The sequence below is a fragment of the Stegostoma tigrinum genome, chromosome 4 (assembly GCF_030684315.1).
Source record: "Stegostoma tigrinum isolate sSteTig4 chromosome 4, sSteTig4.hap1, whole genome shotgun sequence".
In the NCBI taxonomy this organism is placed as follows: domain Eukaryota; kingdom Metazoa; phylum Chordata; class Chondrichthyes; order Orectolobiformes; family Stegostomatidae; genus Stegostoma; species Stegostoma tigrinum.
In genome coordinates this window covers 1476507-1493416 of record NC_081357.1, presented here as the reverse complement: position 1 = coordinate 1493416, position 16910 = coordinate 1476507, and positions in this window count along the sequence as shown.

The window sequence follows — 16910 nt, the reverse complement described above, 5'->3', positions numbered from 1 at the left end:
TTTTCCTGTAAAGCCAATTTTGTATCCAACTGGCAAGATCTCACTGAATCCCATATGATGCAACTTCACCAATTAGTCTCCTATGTGGAACCTTGTCCAAATAAACAACATCTACAACTCTGCCCTCATCAATTGTCTTGGTTACTTAGTATGTAGATATTAGAGGAGGAGCTGTAGGAGACCATTCAGCCCCATGGTCCTGCTCTGCTAGTAAATAACATCATACTTGATCTGATTGTAACCTCAAACCCCCATTCCCACCAACCTCCTTGTTTAACAAGCCTCTAACTACTTCTGGCTTTCAAATATGCTTCCACCACCCTTTCATGGAGAGAGTTCCACACACTCATGACCTTCTGATGGATAAGGTTTTGCCTCATCTCTATTTTAAATCGGTGACCCCTGACTTTTTTTAACAGTCTCCTCTAGTTCAAGATTCTCCCATATGAAGAACATTTTCCTCACATCTACCTTGTCAAGGCCCCTCTGGATGTTAAATATTTCTCTGCAATCTCTCACCACCGAACTCATCTCCACCTATCTGGATTCCATTTTCTCCCCTTTGGTCCAGGAACTCCCCACCTACGTCCGTGACACCACCCACGCCCTCCACCTCCTCCAGAACTTCCAATTCCCTGGCCCCCAACACCTCATCTTCACCATGGACGTCCAGTCCCTATACACCTGTATTCCGCATGCAGATGGCCTCAAGGCCCTCCGCTTCTTCCTGTCCCGCAGGCACGACCAGTCCCCCTCCACCGACACCCTCATCCGCCTAGCCGAACTCGTCCTCACCCTCAACAACTTCTCTTTCGATTCCTCCCACTTCCTACAGACAAAGCGGGTGGCCATGGGTACCCGTTTGGGCCCAAGCTATGCCTGCCTCTTTGTAGGTTACGTGGAACAGTCCCTCTTCCGCACCTACACAGGCCCCAAACCCCACCTCTTCCTCCGTTACATTGATGACTGTATCGGCGCCGCCTCTTGCTCCCCAGAGGAGCTTGAACAGTTCATCCACTTCACCAACACCTTCCACCCCAACCTCAAGTTCACCTGGGCCATCTCCAACACATCCCTCACCTTCCTGGACCTCTCAGTCTCCATCTCAGGCAACCAGCTTGTAACTGTTGTCATTTCAAGCCCACCGACTCCCACAGTTATCTAGAATACACATCCTCCCACCCACCCTCCTGAAAAAATTCCATCCCCTATTCCCAATTCCTCTGCCTCTGCCGCATCTGCTCCCAGGATGAGGCATTCCACTCTCGCACATCCCAGATGTCCATGTTCTTCAAAGATCGCAACTTCCCCCCCCACAGTGGTCGAGAATGCCCTTGACTGCGTCTCCCGCATTTCCCGCAACACATCCCTCACACCCTGCCCCCCGCCACAACCGCCCAAAGAGGATCCCCCTCGTTCTCACACACCACCCCACCAACCTCCGGATACAACGCATCATCCTCCGACACTTCCGCCATCTGCAATCTGACCCCACCACCCAAGACATTTTTCCATCCCCACCCCTGTCTGCTTTCCAGAGAGACCACTCTCTCCGGGACTCCCTTGTTCGCTCCACACTGCCCTCCAACCCCACCACACCCGGCACCTTCCCCTGCAACCGCAGGAAATGCTACACTTGCCCCCACACCTCCTCCCTCACCCCCATCCCAGGCCCCAAGATGACTTTCCATATTTAGTAGAGGTTCACCTGCACATCTGCCAATGTGGTACACTGCATCCACTGTACCCGGTGTGGCTACCTCTCAAGCAGAGGCTTGGGGACCGCTTTGCAGAACACCTCCGCTCGGTTCGCAATAAACAACTGCACCTCCCAGTCGCAAACCATTTCCACTCCCCCTCCCATTCTCTTGATGACATGTCCATCATGGGCCTCCCGCAGTGCCACAATGATGCCACCCGAAGGTTGCAGGAACAGCAACTCATATTCCGCTTGGGAACCCTGCAGCCCAATGGTATCAATGTGGACTTCACCAGCTTCAAAATCTCCCCTTCCCCCACCGTATCCCAAAACCAGCCCAGTTCATCCCCTCCCCCCACTGCATCCCAAAACCAGCCCAGTTTGTCCCCTCCCCCCACTGCATCCCAAAACCCGCCTCCGTAACCTGTTCTTCCTCTCACCCATCCCTTCCTCCCACCCCAAGCCACACTTCCATTCCCCACCTAATAACCTCATCCCACCTCCTTGACCTGTCCATCCTCCCTGGACTGACCTATCCCCTCCCTACCTCCCCACCTATACACTCCTCTCCACCTATCTTCTTTTCTCTCCATCTTCGGTCCGCCTCCCCCTCTCTCCCTATTTATTCCAGTTCCCTCTCCCCATCCCCCTCTCTGATGAAGGGTCTAGGCCCGAAACGTCAGCTTTTGTGCTCCTGAGATGCTGCTTGGCCTGCTGTGTTCATCCAGCTTTACACTTTGTTATCTTGGATTCTCCAGCATCCGCAGTTTCCACTATCTCTAGATAATATGTGGTTTCATTCTTCCTCCCACAATTGACAACTTCATTTTTTCCCACATTATACAACGTTTTCCAGACCTTTGCCCAGTCATCCTATTTATGGTGTTTTTGCAGCTTCCTCATGCCCTTTTCTCAACTTACTTTCCAGCCTATCTTTGGGTCATTTACACATTTGGAGCCATACCTTTTGTCCCTTAATCTAAGTAATTGATGTGAATTGTGAGCTGCCGAGGCCTCGGCACCGATTGTCTCTCCTTACATGTTGCTAACCTAAAAGTTGCATTTCTGCCCATTTTGTGCTTCACATTAGTGAGCCAAGCGTCTTCATGACAATCTGTTCTATGACCCTGATGTACTTAAGTAATGCATGATTTGTCTGGATAGCATACAATACAATACTTTTCACTGTATCTCGGTACATGTGACAATAGTAAGTAAAATCAAACAGTGTTGTTGTGTTTTTACATGGTCCATTAAGTCATCAAACATCTATTACTTTAGTCCCAATCTTCCATACTTGGGTCATGGCCTGGTATGCTGTGGCCTTCGAGTGCATACTAAAATATTGTGACTGTTCCTGACTTTACCGCCTTTTCACTCGGTGAAAGCCACTGTCCTTAAATACCCTGCAAAACTCCTGCCTCTTACCTTAGGTCAATGGCTCCTGCTTATTGATCCCTCTATTAAGGGGGGAAGTTTCTTCCTTCCTTCCCCATCTAGTCTGTCATAATTTTGTGCACTTCTGCTTTCTCTACTGTCAGGAAAACAACCCCAGCCCACCGAGTGCGTCTTCAGAGCTGAAAAGCTCCAGCCCTGGCAACAACTGAGTGAAACCAGCACAGAAGACACTGGAGAAACTCAGCAGGTCTGGCAGTGTCTGTGGCCAAAGAAACTGAACTAAGGATTCAAGTCTGGTATGACTTCAGTACTTTGGATAATCTTGGTGAATCTCCTCTTCACCTTCACCAGGACAATCAGTAGTGTGGTGACCAGAACTGCACACAGTACTCCGGTTGTAGCTTGACTAACAGGATATAGCTCTGCCACCTTGCTCTTGTATTCAGTACCTGAGCTCATAACGGTTAGGATCTCATATGCCATAACCACCTTTCCCAGCTGCCCTGCTGCCCTTCAAGGATCTGTGGAGATACACACCAAGGGTCCTCTGTACTTTCTGGGATCCAACCGTTCATTGTGTATTTCCTTGTCTTGTTACTCCTCCCAAAATGCATCACCTCACAGTTTTCCGGATTAAATTCCATATGCGGTTGTTTTGCCTATCTGACCATCCTGTCAGTATCATCCTGCTGTCAAAGCCCATCCTCCTCACTGTTTATCAGTTTTCATGTCATCTGTGAGCTGAGTGATCAATCCTCCTACCTTCACGTCGAGATCATTAATAAACAAAGCAGACAGCAGGGGGCCTGGCACTGAAACCTTGTGGTCACACCTGTGTACACCGGCTTCCAGCCACAGAAACCCTTTCACCATCGCCCACTGCTTCCAGCCACTAAGGCAGTTGGGAACCAGCTTTCAGATTCCCCTGGATCCCATGGGCTCTTACCCTCTTGACTACTTTTCCACATCTAAGGAGCTTTGTTGAATTTCTACAGTGATGGTACACACTGCTACTATTGAGCATCAGTGCTGAGGGACTGAATATTGAAAGCGGTGAACAGGATGCTATTATAAGTGCTGAAGCACAAATCTTCAATACCTGGGCCGGAAGGCTGCCAGGGTCAATAGAGTTTGCCCAGCATCCAATGCCTTCAGCCATTTCTCTGAATCACGCGGTGTGAATTGTATTAGCTGAAGACTGGGACTGTTTCTGCTGAGGGCCTTGGATAGGGGCTGATGTGAAATCCACTCAGTACTTCCATCCGAAGGTGGTTATAATATATTATTTCTGGGGCTTACTGGATTTTCGTTTTGGGAGGAATCAATAAACTAAATTACCACTGTAGGTGTTGCAGCTCTCAAATGTCCAGCTTTGTTGAATTTACTTTCCTGACTTATACTGATGGTGCTTGAACTGACCAGGCTCTGCGCTGCGGATCATGGCTCAGAGTCTCTCTGCATCCATCCATACTGTAACGGGTGATGAGAGTTACTGTGATAAACTGCCTCCATTCTCTATGTTCATTTTGTAGGTTCTATTTTCTCCTTGACTTACCCATTTCATTTTCACTCTCTTAATTCTAGGGAATTAGAGCCTTCACCCCAGGAATTGACTTATTCAGATTCTTGCAGAACTGCTAATTGCAATTTTACAAACTTCCATCAGGCCATGTTCTTACCTTGTCTCAGGAGAACAAGGCTCTCCGACCTTGCCTCAAAGTTTGACTTCCTGAATGCTGCGCTTCGCTCTGCCATTTTTCTGAACCATGGCCAAAATCTCAGCATAACAGGGTCATTCAGAGGCTGTGAGTGATGTTGCAATGTAGAACAAAAACAAGCTCAAAAGATCCGGCAGGGTCTGTGAAGACAAATTGGAGTTTCTGTTTCAAAACTCTGCCTGAAATGTTACCTCTGATTGTTTTTCTTCACAGATGCTGCTGAGGTCCTCCGGGCAACTTCTGGTTTTGTTCCTCATTCGCTGCATGCAGAATTCTTTTGGTTTGTAACGCTGTAGTATATGTTACCTGCCACCACCGGGCAGCACCACAGAGAGCCTGCGTTGGATAAAAGAGGAGATTGGTTGTGAATATAGTGAGAAAGTGTCACAAACAAAAGGTAATGGGTAATTAGCAATGCACATTTCAATTATTATTTATTTGCCTGCTAATTCAACCATTCTACCAGATATTTATCTTCAGCATTGTATGAATCTAAAAGGACAGTCTTTAACCCTGGCAGCAGGGAGGCAACACACAATTCTGATGACTTCCAAGTCAGCCCCTAAAACACCTACCTGTGCCCCTGACTCGAGAGTCCCAATTACAATGGATCGCTTGGAGCCTGAAATACTCCTTGTTAGCAGAAACCTGGCTGTCAGTGCCACCTTCCCCTGAGAGTCCATCACCCCCAGCATACCTGTTGGTGATAGGGATGGCCACAGGACACTCCTGAGCTATCTGCCTCATTGTCCTACCATTCCTGGACGTGGAGATGTTGGCGTGGGACTGGGGCGGACAAGGCCAGAAGTCACATGACACCAGGGTACAGCCCAACAGGTTTATTCGAAAACACAAGCTTTCGGAGACCCGCTCCTCCTTCAGGTGTTGGTGAGAGAGGAGGCACCAAGTGTAATATTTAGAAGGCAGACTATCAAAGGGTCACACCATTGATGACGAAGTACGAAACAAAGCTACGATGCTGTTAAATCTTTAATCAGTTAGCAGGCTTCAATTGCTTAATATGTGTATGTAAATCCCCGAATTCCTTTCAAGTCCCTGCCCTGAGAGAACTAAAGGTTTAATCAATGCAAAGAAGAGGTGATGCTTTAGGTCAGACAATGCTTGTTAGGTGTGAGGCCTTGCTTAGAATCTGTTTGTGTTTTGGGTTGGAGTCGGACTGGTTCTAAAGTGCGAATTCATAAAACACCACAATGACTGACTGTCTATAAATTGTGTGCTTTTTGAACATTTGCAGACACATTTTATTTTGTTCAGGACAAGGTAACCACAGTAACCCAAACCAAACATAGACGTGCACGGGAATTCCTAGTGGAATGGTTCTCCATCTGTAATGCAGTCAATGGACATATAGGATTGGACCTCATATACAAACTCATAAATTGATAGTGCTCACCAACATGAGCCAGACAGTATGAAATCCAAGCAGAACAGAATAACATTGCTTCATCTGAGCCCCCACGAATGACGTTACCTGGCATGGTGATGAAACATCTGAGTGAAAACAAGCCAGCTCGGCGAGCAAGCCAACAACCTCACCCACAACCCAAGCTATAAATCTTTGCCAAAACTGTAAGCATCCTGGAGATAGTAGGAACTGCAGGCGCTGGAGAATCTGAGACATCAAAGTGCAGAGCTGGATGGACACAGCAGGCCGAGCAGCATCAGAGGAGCAGGAAAGCTGACGTTTCGGGTCTGGACTCTGATGCTGCTTGACCTGCCGTGTACATCCAGCTCTACATCTTGTTAACTCCTACGCAAGCATCCTGCGTTTATAGACAATAGGTGCTGGAGTAGGCCACTTGTTCAGTACGTCCTCATCATTGGGTGACACTTTGATGTTTTATTTATAAATTCTGTGTCCGATATTACCTCTCTCTGACTAACACCTCAAGAAGGAGTGAGGCTCTGAAAGCTTGTGTTTTCAAATAAACTTGTTGGACCATAATCTGGTGTCGTGGGATTTGTGACCGCTCCTGGAGGTAGCCCAAATTCCTTCCTGTGTTTGTGGCTTCTCTGCATTCCTGAAACTGCCATCCATCACACGCGCTGGCTCCACTAAATTCCTCGTTGTTTCTAGCTGCTGCTCCAACCCTATCATGCAATCCAATAGGATTCACAGCTAAACACACGTCTTGTAAACATGATCATCAGTAACATTGAAATTCTCCCTAATATCACACATCTGACAGGAAGAGCACATCGCTCTACTAAAGGTCATCTCTGCACCTTAACCTAGGGACCCAGTCTTACTGTTATAAAAACCCTGCTCAAGGGTAACTTGATATCTATGCTTTAAAATCAGACTCATAGAGATATACAGCACAGAATCATACCCTTCGGCCCAACTGTCTCATGCTGACCAGCTATCCTAACTTCATCTGGTCCCATTTGCCAGCATTTGGCCCATATCCCTCTAAACCCTTCTATCCGTGTACCCATCCGGATGCCTTTTAAATGTAATTGTACCAGCCCCCACCACCTCCTCTGGCAGGTTGTTCCATATGCACAACACCCTCTGCGTGAAAAATTTGCCCCTTAAATCTACCTTTTACATCTTTCCCCTCTCACCTTAAACCTATGCCCCTCTAGTTTTGAACTCTGCTGCCCTGGGAAAAAGACCCTGACTATTCACCCTATCCATGCCTCTCATGGTTTTATAAACCTCCATAATGTCACCCTCAGCTTCTGATGCTCCAGGGGAAAATAGCCCCAGTCTATTCAGCCTCTCTCTGTAGGTCAGACCCTCCAACCCTGGAAACATCCTTGTAAATATTTTCTGCATCCCTTTCAAGTCTCACAACATCTTTCCTACAGCAGGGAGACTAGAATTGAATGCAGTATTCCAAAAGTGGCCCTAACCAATGTCCTGTACAGCTACAACATGACCCTCTCAACTTCTACTCTCAATGCACTGGCCAATAAAGGCAAGCGTACCGAACACCTTCTTCATTATCCTGTCTACCTGCGACTCCACTTCGAAGGAACTGTGAACCTGTACTCTAAGGTCTCTTTATTCGGCAACACTCCCCAGGACCTTTATATTCTTTTCAAAAATCATCAAGAGACAGATCTCAGTAAGACCAAAAAATCTCACCCTAATCATTATTGTAGAGTTGCACAAAAAATGCAGATGAAGTTTTATAGGTTTTATTCATCTTTAAAACAAACGTCAGTTTCAGGCACTGAGATTCCCAGCTGAGAGTAGTTCTGATAATGAGGTCTCCCCAGGGTCAGCCATGAAATTTCACTTTGTTTCTCTTGGATCAAATTCCGATTTCCAGACATGTTTGTCCTTTCGCAGTCAGTCAACTGTGAAAGTTCTCTGCTTGTTTCTTTCATTTTTTCCCCTCATTTACAGTTTCATTGTTTTCGATCTTTCTTTCCGAAAACAAAACAAAAACTTATCCGACAGTAATTACTGCTCCAGTAAATCAAGGAAATCAGCTCCAGCAGTGAAAAAAAAACTCAAACACAGGAGCTGCTCTGAAAGCCACAATTCTATCCTATCCAGCATGGAGAGGGCACAGAAAGTTCTGAAGGGGGAGAGTGGCCTGCAGGCAGTTGTCGTGTATGTTGGTGTCAATGACATAGGAAGAGAACGGGATGTGGTTCTACAGACAATATAGGAAATTATGCAGGAGGTTAACTTGTAGGCACTGGTGGTAGCATTATCCGGATTACTCTCGGTGACAAGTGCTTACGCACGTCATTTCTTTCCCCGGAAGCGATTTCAATAATCCAAAAGTGTGAACCCTCATGTGCTGCACCACTGCCTCAGCCATGTGCTGGTGATGGTAGGAATAGGAGGATAGAGCGTCTAGCCGAGGGACATTGCCAAAACATTGAATATATTCAAGAGGCACTAGATATGGCACTTGGGGAGAATGGGCTCAAAGGTTATGGGGAGCAAGCAGGATTAGGCTATTGAGTTGGATGATCAGCCATGATCGTGAAGAATGGTGGAGCAGGCTCGAAGGGCCGAATGGCCACCTCCTGCTGCTATCTTGTATGTTTCCACGAACCAGTGCAGAGGGGCGGTGATTTACATTTTTGGGTCATTGGAATCTCTCCTGGGGTTGAGGTGACCTGCACAAGGAAGGCATGTTGCACCTGAATTGGAGGTGGACCAGTAAACTGGCGGGGGGGGCAATTTTCTAACACTGTACAGGAGGCTTTCAACTGGTAAATGGGGTGGGTGGGAAATAGAACATAGAACATTACAGCACAGTACAGGCCCTTCGGCCCTCGATGTTGTGCCGACCTGTCATACCGATCTCAAGCCCATCTAACCTACATGATTCCACGTACGTCCATATGCTTATCCAATGACGACTTAAATGTACCTAAAGTTGGCGAATCTACTACCGTTGCAGGCAAAGCGTTCCATTCCCTTATTACTCTCTGAGTAAAGAAACTACCTCTGACATCTGTCCTATATCTTTCACCCCTCAATTTAAAGCTACGCCCCCTCGTGCTCGTCATCACCATCCTAGGAAAAAGGCTCTCCCTGTCCACCCTATCTAACCCTCTGATTATTTTATATGTCTCAAATGCAAAGATATAGTGAGAAAAGAGACAAGTTTCAGAATGATACAGTTGAGAAGAATAGTAAGAACAGGACAGAGAACAGGGTGGGACTGATAAATTAAACTGCATTTGTTTCATTGCAAGAGGCCCAACAGGTAAGGCAGATGAAGTGAGAGCGTGGCTAGGAATATGGGGCTGGGGTGTTATAGCTATTACAGAGACATGGCTCAGGGAAGGCTAGGTCTGACAGCTAAATATTCCAAGGTATAGATGCTATAGGAAGGATAGAAAGTGGGACAAGAGAGGGAAGGGTACCTAACTGCACACCCTTGGCGTACAACAGTTTTTCCATCACTGAATCCCCCACTATCAACATCCGAGGGGTTACTCTTGACCAGAAACTCAACTGGACTCACCACATTAACAATGTGGCTATAAGGACAGGCCAGAAGCTGGGAATTCTGCTTCCACCTCTACCCCCTCTCTTTATCTGCAGCTCTCCGTAACTACACATCCAGTCCTGAAGAAGGGTTATACCCAAAACATTGACTGCTCCTTTCCTCCAGATGCTGCCTGGCCTGCTGTGTTCTTCCAGCCTCCTGTTTGACTCCCTTAGCTACTACCCCAGTCTGAGCCAGTCTTCCTGTAAATGAGCTGTTAATGGTGAGCTGGCCAGAAACACATCTTAGACTGAGATTGTGCTACCCATCTCCTTAATTCATCCTGAAATTATCACTGTGCAATATCATAAATCACAGCAATTAAAGACTATTTTTCATTGTTTTTGGATGTTGTTCCTATTAAGTGTGATGCCCTTTAGAAAATGAGTGGAGTTATATTCTAACTCTAGGTGAGAGTGCTCCAAATCCAAACATTGCTATTACCTCAGAGACCTGCCTTTCCATTTGACAGAATCGTACTGTTATAGTGCAGAAGGAGGCTACTCATTCCATCATGTCTGTATGGGACCTCTTCATCATCTTCACTTGTTGCCAATCTCTTGACTACACCCCAGGTTACACCTCCTCACACCCTGTATCCTGCAAAAACTCCATCCTGTTTTCCCAATTCCTGTCTCCACCACATCTGCTGACAAGGAGATGCTCCACTCCCAAACGTCCCAGATGTCTGCCTTTTTCAAACAATGCTCTTTTCCATCTCTCATCCAGATAGCCCTCCACCTTGCCTCCTCCATTCCCCACTCCAGGGCTCTTAACCACCCCCCGCACTGACCCCAAGCATAATAAAGACAGGCGGCCTCCTGGTCCAAACTTTCCATGAGCCCTATTTTGGTGTTCAACCAAAGGCAATGTTCCTTTCCAGTAGGTTTCCTGGTTAACAAAGTCTGGAGCTGGATGAACACAGCAGGTCAAGCAGCATCTCAGGAGCACAAAAGCTGACGTTTCGGGCCTAGACCCTTTATCAGAGAGGTTTCCTGGGTTATCAAGTTGGCAATTAAAGAAAAATTTCGGACAGCTTTGCCTTTCAATGAACCTGATGGGGAAAATTTGCAATTTCTGCTGTTCGAGAAACTGGAACCTTATGATGACATCAAAAGAATGAGATGCCTTACCCACGCAAACTGGATTTTAGGGGCTCACGGAGAAAAAGTCAATCTCTTGACTGCATGTGTGTTTTCGACCTTCAGCATCATGAAGACTGTAACCTATCTGGCATCCCCAGAATCAAAATCCTTTGATGAGCTGATGGATATGGTAGCAGACCGCTGTGACATCAAACTGTCTGTTGTGTTGCAGTGTTACAGGTTTAACATGGCAAATGCATTCATAGTCATACAGCACAGAAACAGACCCTTCAGCCCAACTCATCCATGCTCGTAGGAGATAGCAAGAACTGCAAATGCTGGAAGTCAGTACCGATACTGTGTGGAGCTGGAGGAACGCACCAGGTCAAGCAGCATCAGAGGAACAGGAAGGGCAACAGTTTGGGTAGGGACCCTTCATCAGGACTGGGCTGATGAACAGTCCTGGCCTGAAATGTCCCTGTTTGCTGTGACAAAATGCAACACCTCACATTTAACTCAATTAAACTCTATCTGCCATTACATAGCCTATTGGCTCAGTTGATCAAGATCCTTTTGTACTCTTAGATAGTCTTAAATGCTCTTGAGTAGACTTCCTGGGGAGCCAGTTACCGAATTCTTTACTAGACTGTAAAAGTGCAGGCGAAGAGGTCAGGATCGTTAAGGGTTTAGGGATGTTCCTGACTACTTCCTTGGGCTACTTCCATACCTCAGAACCATATCCCCAGTGGGCAATGCTGACAGCTTCCAGTTGTTGCCAAGGAAGGGTGATTGGAGTCAGAGGCTGCAGCGTTCCAGAACAGAATGGGAAGTTTCTCCACAATACAGTGAGGAGCAAAGCCATCCATGTTCCCCTTGTGGTCGTAGGTTCCTCACCAGGCAAGGCTACAGAAATAGGCAAACCATATACTGCGCAGCTAGAAGGGCAAAGTCATTTCACAGCAAGCATTTGCAAATAGATCAGCCCACAGGTGAGGAATTTATATAGCTGCATTGTATCGCTGCTCCTAGAGTGGCCCCAATTAAAATAAAACTCCAGGTAAATGGCCACCCCCCTAGACATGGAGGTAGGTCCAGGTGCCACTGTATCTATTGCCGGAGAGGAACCCCTGAGGGAACTCTGATGGGCCGTCTTGCCTTGAAGCCTGTGAGATAGCAAGGCTAGATTAGCCACATGCACTGGGGGAGCTCTGAAGTGTTATTGGAGCCATCGGTTATGCAGGGACAACAAACACCCTGACTCTCTGTAATGGTTGTGCCAGGGCCAGGTCCCAGCTATTTGGGAAGGGATAAGCCGTAGGAAATTTGTCTGGATTAACAGCAGCTTTTAAAAGAATGTACTAGCAATCAATTCTGAAGCCATATGGAAGGATCCCAAATTATTTTAAGACAGTTTCAGTCAGATAAAAGCCAGCAGGACCAAGATTGATGTAATACCAGATGCCTGACCTAAAACCTTCAAGGCTATCCCAGTGCCTTGTGTCCCGTGTGCCAGAGTAGGCGCCAAATTGGAACTAGGCATTTTATGCCCAGCACACGTGGCTATCTGGGCCGTGCCAGTAGTTCCAGTAGCCCCAGGTGACAACTTGGTCTGTCTCTGTGAGGTTACGAGTTGACTGTCAATGCAAATTCCTACTTAGACGGATGGCCTTTGCCACGCGTAGAGGACTTGTATGAAAAGCTGGCTGGGATCCACATATTTTCCAAACTGAATATGAGCATATCTCCAGCTGGAGCTTGAGGGACATCCAGAAAGTACATCCCGAGAAAACTCACCAAGGATTGTGTGAGCACATACAGCTGGAAAGCGCTGGCTTTATGGCTTTCTTCAGATCCAGACCTGAATCAGTCAGTAGCTTCCTTTGTGTCGCCGTGTGCATTCATTTATCCTTTGGGGTAGTTTCACTTGGTGATACCTTTCAAAATGCAGTGGTCGACATTCTCCGAGGGATGCCCTATGTTTGTGTATGTGGGTTGGACATTGCATTGGCCAGTCTGGGGTAGGATGATACTGGCCAGCCAAACTGAGCATATGGAAAAGAAAGGGAAACTGATTTTTGACTGAGTTTTTGGGCAGAACGCTGTGGGATTGGAAACTGCTGGGCTAGGAATCTACATTTGAGCGCTGTACTTCCTCTCTCCATATCCGGGTCAGGAATTATTGAAAGTTCTGTGAAAAGAATCTTTGTTTATAAGCAAGAAGTGAATATTTCTTTGCATCTGCTGGAGTCTGTTTGCATTGATCAGTGCCTTTGGAATTTAAGTGAGATACAATCCCATGTGACTGTAATTCATTAGACCATAAGACATAGGAGCAGAAATTAGGCCATTCAGCCCATCGAGTCTGGCCCGCCATTCAATCATGGCTGACAAGCTTCTCAACCCCATTCTCCTGCTTTCTCCCCGTAACCCTTGATAATCAAAAACCTATCTATCTCAGTCTTAAGTGTACTCAGTGACCTGGCCTCCCCAGCCTTCTGTGGCAGTGAATTCCACAGATTCACCACTCTCTGGCTGAAGAAGTTTCTCCCTATCTCCGGTCTAAAGGGTCTTCCCTTTACTCTAAGGCTGTGTCCTCAGGTCCTAGTCTCTCCTACCAATGGGAGCATTTTCCCAACATCCATTCAGTATTCTGTAAGTTTCAATTAGATCCCCCCTCATCCTTCTAAACTCCATCGAGTATAGACCCAGAGTCCTCAAACATTCCTTATATGTTAAGCTTTCCATTCCTGGGACCATTCTCATGAACCTCCTCTGAACCTGCTCCAGGGCCACTACATCCTCCCTGAGATATGGGGCAAAAAACTGCACACAATACTCCAAATGCCACCTGACCAGAGTCTTATAAAGCCTCAGCAGGAGATCCTTGCTTTTACGCCCAGGTCTTCTCAAAATAAATGTCAACATTGCATTTGCCTTCCTAAGAACTGACATTTTCTCTTCTTTATTCATTACCAGGATGAGGGTGTCGCTGAGTATTTAGTGCCCATCCCTAATTACCCAGAGGGCAGTTAAGAGTCAACCACATTGCTGTGGGTCTGGAGTCACATGTAGGCCAGACCAGGTATGGATGGCAGTTTCCTTCCCTAAAGGAGATTGGTGAACCAGATGGGTTTTTCCCGACAATTGACAATGGATTCATGGTCATCATTAGATTCTTAGTTCCAGATATTTATTGAATTCAAATCCCACCATCTGCCATGGCCGGATTCAAACCCCAGTCCCCGGAATATTACCTGGGTCTCTGCATTAACAGCCCAGCGATAATACCATAGGCCAGCACCTCACTGTGTGTAAAGTGAAAAGTTGTGGCCCCAGCACTGGCCCTTGTGGAACACAACTTGGCACCGGCCCCGACATGAGAACGGCCCTTTTGTCCCCATAACCCAATCCTGTATCCATGCTAACAGCTTGCCTCTAACGCCATGGGCCCTTATCTTACTCAGCAGCCTCCTGTGCGGCACCTTATCACAGCCCCCCTTGAAGTCCAGGTAGAATAAGATTGATTGGCTCTCCTTGGTCTACCCTGCCCATTACTTCCTCAAAGAATTCAAGCAGATTTTTCAGGCATGACCTCCCCTTAATGAAACCATGCTGACTTTGCCCTATTTTACTGCACGCTGACTCAGTGATTCCTGAAAGATCACCACTGACCCCTCCACTTTCTCTTCAGCTATCTCCTTTAGAGCTCTTGTATCAGAGACAGCAGGAACTGCAGATGCTGGAGAATCCGAGATAACAAGGTGTGGAGCTGGATGAGCACAGCAGGACAAGCAGCATCTCAGGAGCAGGAAAGCTGACGTTTTGGGACCAGACCCAGAAGGTGCTCGGCCTGCTGTGTTCATCCAGCTCCGCACTTTGTTACCTCCTTTAGAGATCTGGGGTGTGGTCCATCTGGCCTAGGTGATTTACTCACCTCCAGGCCATTCAGTTTTTCCAGCACCTTCTCCTTGGTAATGGCCCTGCCCCCGACTCTCTTGAATTTTTGGGATATTACTTCCTGACTTCCACTATGAAGACAGACGCAAAATAATGATTCAGTTCTTCCACCATTTCTTTATTCCCCACTACTATCTCTCCAGCATCATTTTCCAACAGTCCAGTGTCCAGTTTTACCACTTTTTTGCCTTTTACATGCCTAAAGAAGCTCTTACAGTGCTCCTTTATACTACCGGCTAGCTTAACCTGATATTTAATCTTCTCCCTCCTTATTTCTTTTTTTGTTGCTCCCTGTTGGTCTTTGCAAGCCTCCTAATCCTCTGGTTACCCACTGTCCTTCGCCACATTAAATTCTTTCTCTTTTGCTTTTACGCAATCCCTGACTTCGCTGGTTAGCCATGGTTGCCTCACCATCCCTGTACCATGCTTCTTTTTCCTAGGGATGGATTGTCGCTGTGTCTCCTGAATTACTCCTAGAAACCCCTGCCATTACTGTTCCTCTGTCCCTCCTGCTAAACTCCTCTCACAGTAAATTCTGCCCAGCTCCTCTGTCATACCTCTGTAGTTGACTTTATTCAGCTGTAATCCCGTAACCTCTGATTCTATCTTCTCCCTCTCAAATTGCAGAGTAAATTCTATCATATTATGATCACTGTCTCCTAAGGGCTCCTTCATGTTAAGCTCCCCTATCGAGTCTGCCTCATTGCACAACACTAAATCCAGTATTAAGCCAGGGCAGCATCAGAGGAAGAGGAAAGCTGTCATTTTGGATTGGGACCCTTCTTCTGGATTCTGGCCTGAAATGTCAGCTTTCCCGCTCCTCTGATGCTGCCCGATCTGCTGTGTTCCTCCAGCTCCACACTGTGTTATCTCTGACTCCAGCATTGACAGTTTTTACTATCTCTGTCTAAAGTTCACTGGTGGGCTCCACCACAAGCTGGTCCAAAAAACCATCTTGTAGACATTCCACAAATTTCTTTTCTTGCGATCCACTATCAACCTGATTTTGCCAGTTCACCTGCAAGGATTCCGAAAGATCTGGTACTCACAGCTGAAACAGTTATCAAACTGGCAAAGTATAATCTTCTTTTCATTTATCCCTGAAGTGATTCTGTCTGTTTGTCAGCATGTCAGAGTAGTTCTTTTGGTTTTCAATTAAATTACCTTGTTGTTTAACTTTGCTCAGCTAAAGTTACAGTATTGATAGTAAATAGTCAACTTTTATTCAAGCAATGAACTTGGTGTTGAAGACTTGTAATTTTACGGTGGTGCGAATGCAGTGAGAGTGAGGCTGATTTAGTTTGGCTTGCTGTCTCTGTGTTGTAACAGAAAGGTGAATCTCCAGAGTGCCACTCTCTCCTTAGAGAGGGACAAGTGGTGCTTAAGTTAACCTGCCTCAGGCACGGGCTGAAAAAGTCGGACTTTCAAGGAGCTGGTGCAGGAACTGAACCCACGTCATTGGCATCTGTTTGCACCACCATCAGGGTCTTTCAGCCGAAATACAATGGTGGTCTGTACACATAAACATTACCTTGTATAAGTGAGAAATGCCTTTGAGTTTGTTGGAACTGTTGGAAAAGTCCAACTCCAATATTTATTCACTGGCTTTGTAATCTCAGTCTCCAGCTCAGCAGTTCCTACTATCTCTGGGTGAATATTTGCATCAGCAAAGACTGTATAGAACTGAACCCCTTCAGAGACTATGCACGTCTGCAAAAACGTTCTTTTATGAATAAAGTACCTTCTTGTAACTTAGAAAAAGCCATCCAGCCAACTGAGCTAACTGAGCTCCGAAGGAAAGATATACTGACAATGGAGGCAGCCCAGAGACGGTTCTCTAGCTGATCCCAGGTATGGAGGTACTGATGTACGATGAGGGGATGAGTAGATTGGACCAGTACTGACTGAGTTTAGAGGAATGAGAGATGGTCTTATAGAAAAATATAAGATTCTTTGGGGACTTAAATGCTAAATTCTATAAGGCATGGTCACTGTTGCTGAGGGAGTCTTTTGCACACATTTATTAAACTTCCCTCATTATACATCACCTGATCCTTCTATCTTC